The sequence below is a fragment of the Dermacentor albipictus genome, chromosome 4 (assembly GCF_038994185.2).
Source record: "Dermacentor albipictus isolate Rhodes 1998 colony chromosome 4, USDA_Dalb.pri_finalv2, whole genome shotgun sequence".
NCBI classification, from domain to species: Eukaryota; Metazoa; Arthropoda; class Arachnida; order Ixodida; family Ixodidae; genus Dermacentor; species Dermacentor albipictus.
In genome coordinates, this window is record NC_091824.1 from 132,097,483 (window position 1) to 132,110,620 (window position 13,138).

Genomic DNA, 13,138 nt, shown 5'->3' on the forward strand with positions numbered 1-13,138 from the left:
CATCAGCCACTGCTCGGAATATTAGGCCAATACAAATCTGTGCCTACACTTGCTGCAGCTCGAATGCGAAGATGGGCAATTACGTTGGTAGCGTACATGTATAAGCTAAGATATCGGAAAGGAAGAAACGTTGAAGTGGCTGATCCTCGGTCCAGGCTACCACGGCCTGTTGTAGCGGCCGACTCGAATCCCGAGTGTCTCTTGCTTTTTGACAGCATGCTACTAAAATCGGATGACGTGGCTAGAGCTACCAGACGTGATTCCACCTTGTCTCGCGTGACGCACTTCATTCTAAATGGTTGGCCTTCGCATAGCTCCGAAGAGTTGAGACCATTTGATTCACGTCGCGATGAGCTATCAGGAGAGCAAGAATGCATGACCTGGGGATCAAGGGTGATCATACCTGATAGGCTTCGGCTAATGGTCTTGCATCAATTGCATAAAGACCACCCAGGAATAGCCGCATGAAGGCGCTAGCAAGAAGCTTCGTGTGGTGGCCGGGTTTCGACCTTTCGTTTGAGAGTTACGTTCGACAGTGTCGGGTGTCAGGCTGTTCAGAACGCGGTTTCACCGGTTCCCTTGTAGCCATGGAATTATCCCACAAAATCCCGGCAACGCGTGCACGTCGACTATGCTGTAAAAAGGCTGCCAGGCGTTGTTAGTCCTCGTCGACATGTTCTCCAGATGGATCGTGGTCTGGCCTGTGTCATTCACTACTGCTAACAAAACTATTGAAAAATGACTTTGTGTGTTTGCCGCTTACGGTATACCAGAGGTACTGGTGAGTGATAATGGATCACAATTCACTTCTGAAGAGTTCTCAACGTTCTTGAGTATGATCGGTGTAAGGTAGGTTAAGATGCCGCCGTGTCATGCGGCTTCTAATCTAACGGAGCGGCCGAACGTTTAGTGCATACAACCAAACAAGCCCTGTTGAAGCAGGTTTTCCTGGAGTGTGTGGACAGCTATATTATGACTTGTCGGAATGCTCCACAGAGTACCGCTGGTCAGACCCCGGCAGAATTGTTTTTGAAAAGACAGATACAGGTAAAGCTCTTTGCTAAAACCAGGTTTTACGCGCTCCATGCGGGAGCAGCAAAAGCGCATCAAAGGACACAATGATGTGTCACGTGGGGTTCCTCGATATCTTGCTGTGGGGGACGCTGTGCGGGTGAAAACTGGGCGAGGGGAAAGAGTGTCGTGATGCAGGTTGTTAGTCCCGTTACCTATCTGGTGAAAGCGTCGCAGGTGGTGTGATTCACGCATGCGGACCACATCGGAGTCCGCTACGCAAGCTCGGGTTCCTCAAGCTTCCCGCCAGTACAAACTGCTCCTACAGCCTCGGAAGACCCAGCTCATCCATCTATTTGGTAGTCTAGTTGGCAAGTCGCCGTGCCACATCTCGCGGTTCCAGGCGCGACGGAGTCTGCCAATCATCAGCTTCCGGTACCTGAATCGCCCACGGCCGGAACAGCTGCCCCTGGCTCTTCCAACCAGCCAAACCCTGCATCTACAGCCGAGCTGAAAATTCTTCGACGTGGGCGACATGCCCCGAAAAGCTACCAACCCAGTGACTTTCGGAATTAATCTAAAGGGGAAGAAGTGTTATTGCGTGACGTAACATATCACTGCGCAGCCAGTGCGCACATTCCTTTTGTACGAATCACGTGATCCCTTGTCTATATATATATATATATATATATATACACACACACACACATATGCACTGTCAAATAAATGGTCATCCATTTGCTTCTTGGAATGCTGCCTGTCCGCTTTATTGCAGTTCTCTCGAAAGTTCTGGTTCGCCACATACATCACTCCCCTCGCACGTGCTTAACCCGATTTACACGATAAATAAACGAATAAGTTCAGATTATTTTCCAGGAAAACAGTAGAAACAGTAAGCCTAGAGCCCAAGAAAATATTGCCAGAGCCAGGTCGAATCCGTTCTTTCGAAAGTACTGGTTCGCCTTATATGTCACTCCCCTCGCATGTGCTGAGCCCTATTTACACAATAAATAAACGAATAAGCTCAAATTTATTTTCTAGAAAAACTGTAAAAACGGTAAGCCTCTAGCCCAAGAAAATATTGCCTCGGTCAGGTCGCATAAATTCTCTCGAAAGTACTGGTTCGCCCTATAGATCATTTCCCTTGCATGTTCTGACTCCGATTTACACGATAAATGAACGAATAAGCTCAGATTAATTTTCCAGAAAAAATGTAAAAATGGTGAGCCTATAGCCCAAGAAAATATTGCCTCAGTCAGGTCGAATCAATTCTATCGAAAGTACTGGTTCGCCCTACAGATCACTTCCCTTGCATATTCTGACCCCGATTTACGCGATAAATGAACGAATAAGCTCAGATTATTTTCCAGAAAAAATGTAAAAACGGTAAGCCTATAGCCCATGAAAATATTGCCTCAGTCAGGTCGCATCAATTCTCTCGAAAGTACTGGTTCGCCCTATAGATCATTTCCCTTGCATGTTCTGACCCCGATTTACACGATAAATGAACGAATAAGCTATGATTAATTTTCCAGAAAAAATGTAAAAACGGTAAGCCTATAGCCCATGAAAATATTGCCTCAGTCAGGTCGAATTAATTCTCTCGAAAGTACTGGTTCGCCCTACAGATCACTTCCCTTGCATGTTCTGGCACCGATATACACGATAAATGAACGAATGAGCTCAGATTAATTTTCCAGAAAAAATGTAAAAACGGTAAGCCTATAGCCCAAGAAAATATTGCCTCAGTCAGGTCGAATCAATTCTCTCGAAAGTACTGGTTCGCCCTATAGATCATTTCCCTTGCATGTTCTGACCCCGATTTACACGATAAATGAACGAATAAGCTCAGATTAATTTTCCAGAAAAAATGTAAAAACGGTAAGCTTATAGCCCAAGAAAATATTGCCTCAGTCAGGTCGAAATAATTCTCTCGAAAGTACTGGTTCGCCCTACAGATCACTTCCCTTGCATGTTCTGGCACCGATTTACACGATAAATGAACGAATAAGCTCAGATTAATTTTCCAGAAAAAATGTAAAAACGGTAAGCCTATAGCCCATGAAAATATTGCCTCAGTCAGGTCGCATCAATTCTCTCGAAAGTACTGGTTCGCCCTATAGATCATTTCCCTTGCATGTTCTGACCCCGATTTACACGATAAATGAACGAATAAGCTCAGATTAATTTTCCAGAAAAAATGTAAAAACGGTAAGCCTATAGCCCATGAAAATATTGCCTCAGTCAGGTCGAATCACTTCTATGGAAAGTACTGGTTCGCCCTACAGATCACTTCCCTTGCATGTTCTGGCACCGATTTAGACGATAAATGAACGAATATGCTCAGATTAATTTTCCAGAAAAAATGTAAAAACGGTAAGCCTATAGCCCATGAAAATATTGCCTCAGTAAGGTCGCATCAATTCTCTCGAAAGTACTGGTTCGCCCTATAGATCATTTCCCTTCCATGTTCTGACCCCGATTTACACGATAAATGAACGAATAAGCTCAGATTAATTTTCCAGAAAAAATGTAAAAACGGTAAACCTCTAGCCCAAGAAAATATTGCCTCAGTCAGGTCGAATCACTTCTATCGAAAGTACTGGTTCGCCCTACAGATCACTTCCCTTGCATGTTCTGGCACCGATTTACACGATAAATGAACGAATAAGCTCAGATTAATTTTCCAGAAAAAATGTAAAAACGGTAAGCCTATAGCCCATGAAAATATTGCCTAAGTCAGGTCGAATTAATTCTCTCGAAAGTACTGGTTCGCCCTATAGATCATTTCCCTTGCATGTTCTGACCCCGATTTACACGATAAATGAACGAATAAGCTCAGATTAATTTTTGAGAAAAACTGTGAAAACGGTAAGCCTATAGCCCATGAAAATATTGCCTCAGTCAGGTCGAATCAATTCTATCGAATGTACTGGTTCGCCCTACTGATCACTTCCCTTGCATGTTCTGGCACCGATTTAGACGATAAATGAACGAATAAGCTAAGATTAATTTTCCAGAAAAAATGTAAAAACGGTAAGCCTATAGCCCATGAAAATATTGCCTCAGTCAGGTCGAATTAATTCTCTCGAAAGTACTGGTTCGCCCTACAGATCACTTCCCTTGCATGTTCTGGCACCGATTTACATGATAAATGAACGAATAAGCTCAGAGTAATTTTCCAGAAAAAATGTAAAAACGGTAAGCCTATAGCCCATGAAAATATTGCCTCAGTCAGGTCGCATCAATTCTCTCGAAAGTACTGGTTCGCCCTATAGATCAGTTCCCTTGCATGTTCTGACCCCTATTTACACGATAAATGAACGAATAAGCTCAGAATAATTTTCCAGAAAAAATGTAAAAACGGTAAGCCTATAGCCCATGAAAATATTGCCTCAGTCATGTCGAATTAATTCTCTCGAAAGTACTGGTTCGCCCTACAGATCACTTCCCTTGCATGTTCTGGCACGGATTTACACGATAAATGAACGAATAAGCTCAGATTAATTTTCCAGAAAAAATGTAAAAACGGTAAGCCTATAGCCCAAGAAAATATTGCCTCAGTCAGGTCGAATCAATTCTCTCGAAAGTACTGGTTCGCCCTACAGATCACTTCCCTTGCATGTTCTGGCACCGATTTACACGATAAATGAACGAATAAGCTCAGATTAATTTTCCAGAAAAAATGTAAAAACAGTAAGCCTATAGCCCAAGAAAATATTGCCTCAGTCAGGTCGAATTAATTCTCTCGAAAGTACTGGTTCGCCCTACAGATCACTTCCCTTGCATGTTCTGGCACCGATTTAGACGATGAATGAACGAATAAGCTCAGATTAATTTTCCAGAAAAAATGTAAAAACGGTAAGCCTATAGCCCATGAAAATATTGCCTCAGTCAGGTCGAATCAATTCTATCGAAAGTACTGGTTCGCCCTACAGATCACTTCCCTTGCATGTTCTGGCACCGATTTAGACGATGAATGAACGAATAAGCTCAGATTAATTTTCCAGAAAAAGTGTAAAAACGGTAAGCCTATAGCCCATGAAAATATTGCCTCAGTCACGTCGCATCAATTCTCTCGAAAGTACTGGTTCGCGCTATAGATCATTTCCCTTGCATGTTCTGACCCCGATTTACACGATAAATGAACGAATAGGCTCAGATTAATGTTTGAGAAAAACTGTGAAAACGGTAAGCCTATAGCCCATGAAAATATTGCCTCAGTCAGGTCGAATCAATTCTATCGAATGTACTGGTTCGCCCTACAGATCACTTCCCTTGCATGTTCTGGCACCGATTTAGACGATAAATGAACGAATAAGCTAAGATTAATTTTCCAGAAAAAATGTAAAAACGGTAAGCCTATAGCCCATGAAAATATTGCCTCAGTCAGGTCGAATTAATTCTCTCGAAAGTACTGGTTCGCCCTACAGATCACTTCCCTTGCATGTTCTGGCACCGATTTACATGATAAATGAACGAATAAGCTCAGATTAATTTTCCAGAAAAAATGTAAAAACGGTAAGCCTATAGCCCATGAAAATATTGCCTCAGTCAGGTCGCATCAATTCTCTCGAAAGTACTGGTTCGCCCTATAGATCAGTTCCCTTGCATGTTCTGACCCCTATTTACACGATAAATGAACGAATAAGCTCAGAATAATTTTCCAGAAAAAATGTAAAAACGGTAAGCCTATAGCCCATGAAAATATTGCCTCAGTCATGTCGAATTAATTCTCTCGAAAGTACTGGTTCGCCCTACAGATCACTTCCCTTGCATGTTCTGGCACGGATTTACACGATAAATGAACGAATAAGCTCAGATTAATTTTCCAGAAAAATGTAAAAACGGTAAGCCTATAGCCCAAGAAAATATTGCCTCAGTCAGGTCGAATCAATTCTCTCGAAAGTACTGGTTCGCCCTACAGATCACTTCCCTTGCATGTTCTGGCACCGATTTACACGATAAATGAACGAATAAGCTCAGATTAATTTTCCAGAAAAAATGTAAAAACAGTAAGCCTATAGCCCATGAAAATATTGCCTCATTCAGGTCGAATCAATTCTCTCGAAAGTACTGGTTCGCCCTATAGATCATTTCCCTTGCATGTTCTGACCCCGATTTACACGATAAATGAACGAATAAGCTCAGATTAATTTTCCAGAAAAAATGTAAAAACGGTAAGCCTATAGCCCATGAAAATATTGCCTCAGTCAGGTCGAATCAATTCTATCGAAAGTACTGGTTCGCCCTACAGATCACTTCCCTTGCATGTTCTGGCACCGTTTTAGACGATGAATGAACGAATAAGCTCAGATTAATTTTCCAGAAAAAATGTAGAAACGGTAAGCCTATAGCCCATGAAAATATTGCCTCAGTCAGGTCGAATCAATTCTATCGAAAGTACTGGTTCGCCCTACAGATCACTTCCCTTGCATGTTCTGGCACCGATTTAGACGATGAATGAACGAATAAGCTCAGATTAATTTTCCAGAAAAAGTGTAAAAACGGTAAGCCTATAGCCCATGAAAATATTGCCTCAGTCACGTCGCATCAATTCTCTCGAAAGTACTGGTTCGCCCTATAGATCATTTCCCTTGCATGTTCTGACCCCGATTTACACGATAAATGAACGAATAAGCTCAGATTAATTTTTGAGAAAAACTGTGAAAACGGTAAGCCTATAGCCCATGAAAATATTGCCTCAGTCAGGTCGAATCAATTCTATCGAATGTACTGGTTCGCCCTACAGATCACTTCCCTTGCATGTTCTGGCACCGATTTAGACGATAAATGAACGAATAAGCTAAGATTAATTTTCCAGAAAAAATGTAAAAACGGTAAGCCTATAGCCCATGAAAATATTGCCTCAGTCAGGTCGAATTAATTCTCTCGAAAGTACTGGTTCGCCCTACAGATCACTTCCCTTGCATGTTCTGGCACCGATTTACATGATAAATGAACGAATAAGCTCAGATTAATTTTCCAGAAAAAATGTAAAAACGGTAAGCCTATAGCCCATGAAAATATTGCCTCAGTCAGGTCGCATCAATTCTCTCGAAAGTACTGGTTCGCCCTATAGATCAGTTCCCTTGCATGTTCTGACCCCTATTTACACGATAAATGAACGAATAAGCTCAGAATAATTTTCCAGAAAAAATGTAAAAACGGTAAGCCTATAGCCCATGAAAATATTGCCTCAGTCATGTCGAATTAATTCTCTCGAAAGTACTGGTTCGCCCTACAGATCACTTCCCTTGCATGTTCTGGCACGGATTTACACGATAAATGAACGAATAAGCTCAGATTAATTTTCCAGAAAAATGTAAAAACGGTAAGCCTATAGCCCAAGAAAATATTGCCTCAGTCAGGTCGAATCAATTCTCTCGAAAGTACTGGTTCGCCCTACAGATCACTTCCCTTGCATGTTCTGGCACCGATTTACACGATAAATGAACGAATAAGCTCAGATTAATTTTCCAGAAAAAATGTAAAAACAGTAAGCCTATAGCCCAAGAAAATATTGCCTCAGTCAGGTCGAATTAATTCTCTCGAAAGTACTGGTTCGCCCTACAGATCACTTCCCTTGCATGTTCGGGCACCGATTTACATGATAAATGAACGAATAAGCTCAGATTTATTTTTGAGAAAAAATGTGAAAACAGTAAGCCTATAGCCCATGAAAATATTGCCTCATTCAGGTCGAATCAATTCTCTCGAAAATACTGGTTCGCCCTATAGATCATTTCCCTTGCATGTGCTGACCCCGATTTACACGATAAATGAACGAATAAGCTCAGATTAATTTTCCAGAACAAATGTAAAAACGGTATGCCTAAGCCCATGAAAATATTGCCTCAGTCAGGTCGAATTAATTCTCTCGAAAGTACTGGTTCGCCCTATAGATCACTTCCCTTGCATGTTCTGGCACCGATTTACACGATAAATGAACGAATAAGCTCAGATTAATTTTCCAGAAAAAAATGTAAAAACGGTAAGCCTATAGCCCATAAAAATATTGCCTAAGTCAGGTCGAATTAATTCTCTCGAAAGTACTGGTTCGCCCTATAGATCATTTCCCTTGCATGTTCTGACCCCGATTTACACGATAAATGAACGAATAAGCTCAGATTAATTTTCCAGAAAAAATGTAAAAACGGTAAGCCTATAGCCCATGAAAATATTGCCTCAGTCAGGTCGAATCAATTCTATCGAAAGTACTGGTTCGCCCTACAGATCACTTCCCTTGCATGTTCTGGCACCGATTTAGACGATGAATGAACGAATAAGCTCAGATTAATTTTCCAGAAAAAGTGTAAAAACGGTAAGCCTATAGCCCATGAAAATATTGCCTCAGTCAGGTCGCATCAATTCTCTCGAAAGTACTGGTTCGCCCTATAGATCATTTCCCTTGCATGTTCTGACCCTATTTACACGATAAATGAACGAATAAGCTCAGATTAATTTTTGAGAAAAACTGTGAAAACGGTAAGCCTATAGCCCATGAAAATATTGCCTCAGTCAGGTCGAATTAATTCTCTCGAAAGTACTGGTTCGCCCTACAGATCACTTCCCTTGCATGTTCTGGCACGGATTTACACGATAAATGAACGAATAAGCTCAGATTAATTTTCCAGAAAAAATGTAAAAACGGTAAGCCTATAGCCCAAGAAAATATTGCCTCAGTCAGGTCGAATAAATTCTCTCGAAAGTACTGGTTCGCCCTACAGATCACTTCCCTTGCATGTTCTGGCACCGATTTACACGATAAATGAACGAATAAGCTCAGATTAATTTTCCAGAAAAAATGTAAAAACAGTAAGCCTATAGCCCAAGAAAATATTGCCTCAGTCAGGTCGAATTAATTCTCTCGAAAGTACTGGTTCGCCCTACAGATCACTTCCCTTGCATGTTCGGGCACCGATTTACATGATAAATGAATGAATAAGCTCAGATTAATTTTTGAGAAAAAATTTGAAAACGGTAAGCCTATAGCCCATGAAAATATTGCCTCATTCAGGTCGAATCAATTCTCTCGAAAGTACTGGTTCGCCCTATAGATCATTTCCCTTGCATGTGCTGACCCCGATTTACACGATAAATGAACGAATAAGCTCAGATTAATTTTCCAGAACAAATGTAAAAACGGTAAGCCTAAGCCCATGAAAATATTGCCTCAGTCAGGTCGAATCAATTCTATCGAAAGTACTGGTTCGCCCTACAGATCACTTCCCTTGCATGTTCTGGCACCGATTTAGACGATGAATGAACGAATAAGCTCAGATTAATTTTCCAGAAAAAATGTAAAAACGCTAAGCCTATAGCCCATGAAAATATTGCCTCAGTCAGGTCGTATCAATTCTCTCGAAAGTACTGGTTCGCCCTACAGATCATTTCCCTTGCATGTTCTGACCCCGATTTACACGATAAATGAACGAATAAGCTCAGATTAATTTTTGAGAAAAAATGTGAAAACGGTAAGCCTATAGCCCATGAAAATATTGCCTCAGTCAGGTCGAATCAATTCTAACGAAAGTACTGGTTCGCCCTACAGATCACTTCCCTTGCATGTTCTGGCACCGATTTACATGATAAATGAACGAATGAGCTCAGATTAAATTTCCAGAAAAAATGTAAAAACGGTAAGCCTATATATAGCCCATGAAAATATTGCCTCAGTCAGGTCGCATCAATTCTCTCGAAAGTACTGGTTCGCCCTATAGATCATTTCGCTTGCATGTTCTGACCCCGATTTACACGATAAATGAACGAATACGCTCAGATTAATTTTCCAGAAAAAATGTAAAAACGGTAAGCCTATAGCCCATGAAAATATTGCCTCAGTCAGGTCGAATCAATTCTATCGAAAGTACTGGTTCGCCCTACAGATCACTTCCCTTGCATCTTCTGGCACCGATTTAGACGATGAATGAACGAATAAGCTCAGATTAATTTTCCAGAAAAAATGTAAAAACGCTAAGCCTATAGCCCATGAAAATATTGCCTCAGTCAGGTCGCATCAATTCTCTCGAAAGTACTGGTTCGCCCTATAGATCATTTCCCTTGCATGTTCTGACCCCGATTTACATGATAAATGAACGAATAAGCTCAGATTAATTTTTGAGAAAAAATGTGAAAACGGTAAGCCTATAGCCCATTAAAATATTGCCTCAGTCAGGTCGCATCAATTCTCTCGAAAGTACTGGTTCGCCCTATAGATCATTTCCCTTGCATGTTCTGACCCCGATTTACATGATAAATGAACGGATAAGCTCAGATTAATTTTTGAGAAAAAATGTGAAAACGGTAAGCCTATAGCCCATGAAAATATTGCCTCAGTCAGGTCGAATAAATTCTAACGAAAGTACTGGTTCGCCCTACAGATCACTTCCCTTGCATGTTCTGGCACCAATTTACACGATAAATGAACGAATAAGCTCAGATTAATTTTCCAGAAAAAATGTAAAAACGGTAAGCCTATAGCCCAAGAAAATATTGCCTCAGTCAGGTCGAATCAATTCTCTCGAAAGTACTGGTTCGCCCTATAGATCATTTCCCTTGCATGTTCTGACCCCGATTTACACGATAAATGAACGAATAAGCTCAGATTAATTTTTGAGAAAAAATGTGAAAACGGTAAGCCTATAGCCCATGAAAATATTGCCTCATTCAGGTCGAATCAATTCTCTCGAAAGTACTGGTTCGCCCTATAGATCATTTCCCTTGCATGTGCTGACCCCGATTTACACGATAAATGAACGAATAAGCTCAGATTAATTTTCCAGAACAAATGTAAAAACGGTAAGCCTAAGCCCATGAAAATATTGCCCCAGTCAGGTCGAATCAATTCTATCGAAAGTACTGGTTCGCCCTACAGATCACTTCCCTTGCATGTTCTGGCACCGATTTAGACGATGAATGAACGAATAAGCTCAGATTAATTTTCCAGAAAAAATGTAAAAACGCTAAGCCTATAGCCCATGAAAATATTGCCTCAGTCAGGTCGCATCAATTCTCTCGAAAGTACTGGTTCGTCCTATAGATCATTTCCCTTGCATGTTCTGACCCCGATTTACATGATAAATGAACGAATAAGCTCAGATTAATTTTTGAGAAAAAATGTGAAAACGGTAAGCCTATAGCCCATGAAAATATTGCCTCAGTCAGGTGGAATCAATGCTAACGAAAGTACTGGTTCGCCCTACAGATCACTTCCCTTGCATGTTCTGGCACCGATTTACACGATAAATGAACGAATAAGCTCAGATTAATTTTCCAGAAAAAATGTAAAAACGGTAAGCCTATAGCCCAAGAAAATATTGCCTCAGTCAGGTCGAATTAATTCTCTCGAAAGTACTGGTTCGCCCTACAGATCACTTCCCTTGCATGTTCTGGCACCGATTTACATGATAAATGAACGAATGAGCTCAGATTAAATTTCCAGAAAAAATGTAAAAACGGTAAGCCTATATATAGCCCATGAAAATATTGCCTCAGTCAGGTCGCATCAATTCTCTCGAAAGTACTGGTTCGCCCTATAGATCATTTCCCTTGCATGTTCTGACCCCGATTTACACGATAAATGAACGAATACGCTCAGATTAATTTTCCAGAAAAAATGTAAAAACGGTAAGCCTATAGCCCATGAAAATATTGCCTCAGTCAGGTCGAATCAATTCTATCGAAAGTACTGGTTCGCCCTACAGATCACTTCCCTTGCATGTTCTGACCCCGATTTACGCGATAAATGAACGAATAAGCTCATATTATTTTCCAGAAAAAATGTAAAAACGGTAAGCCTATAGCCCATGAAAATATTGCCTCAGTCAGGTCGCATCAATTCTCTCGAAAGTACTGGTTCGCCCTATAGATCATTTCCCTTGCATGTTCTGACCCCGATTTACATGATAAATGAACGGATAAGCTCAGATTAATTTTTGAGAAAAAATGTGAAAACGGTAAACCTATAGCCCATGAAAATATTGCCTCAGTCAGGGCGAATCAATTCTAACGAAAGTACTGGTTCGCCCTACAGATCACTTCCCTTGCATGTTCTGGCACCGATTTACACGATAAATGAACGAATAAGCTCAGATTAATTTTCCAGAAAAAATGTAAAAACGGTAAGCCTATAGCACATGTAAATATTGCCTCAGTCAGGTCGAATCAATTCTATCGAAAGTACTGGTTCGCCCTATAGATCATTTCCCTTGCATGTTCTGACCCCGATTTACATGATAAATGAACGAATAAGCTCAGATTAATTTTTGAGAAAAAATGTGAAAACGGTAAGCCTATAGCCCATGAAAATATTGCCTCAGTCAGGTCGAATCAATTCTAACGAAAGTACTGGTTCGCCCTACAGATCACTTCCCTTGCATGTTCTGGCACCGATTTACATGATAAATGAACGAATGAGCTCAGATTAAATTTCCAGAAAAAATGTAAAACGGTAAGCCTATATATAGCCCATGAAAATATTGCCTCAGTCAGGTCGCATCAATTCTCTCGAAAGTACTGGTTCGCCCTATAGATCATTTCGCTTGCATGTTCTGACCCCGATTTACACGATAAATGAACGAATACGCTCAGATTAATTTTCCAGAAAAAATGTAAAAGCGGTAAGCCTATAGCCCATGAAAATATTGCCTCAGTCAGGTCGAATCAATTCTATCGAAAGTACTGGTTCGCCCTACAGATCACTTCCCTTGCATCTTCTGGCACCGATTTAGACGATGAATGAACGAATAAGCTCAGATTAATTTTCCAGAAAAAATGTAAAAACGCTAAGCCTATAGCCCATGAAAATATTGCCTCAGTCAGGTCGCATCAATTCTCTCGAAAGTACTGGTTCGCCCTATAGATCATTTCCCTTGCATGTTCTGACCCCGATTTACATGATAAATGAACGAATAAGCTCAGATTAATTTTTGAGAAAAAATGTGAAAACGGTAAGCCTATAGCCCATGAAAATATTGCCTCAGTCAGGTCGCATCAATTCTCTCGAAAGTACTGGTTCGCCCTATAGATCATTTCCCTTGCATGTTCTGACCCCGATTTACATGATAAATCAACGGATAAGCTCAGATTAATTTTTGAGAAAAAATGTGAAAACGGTAAGCCTATA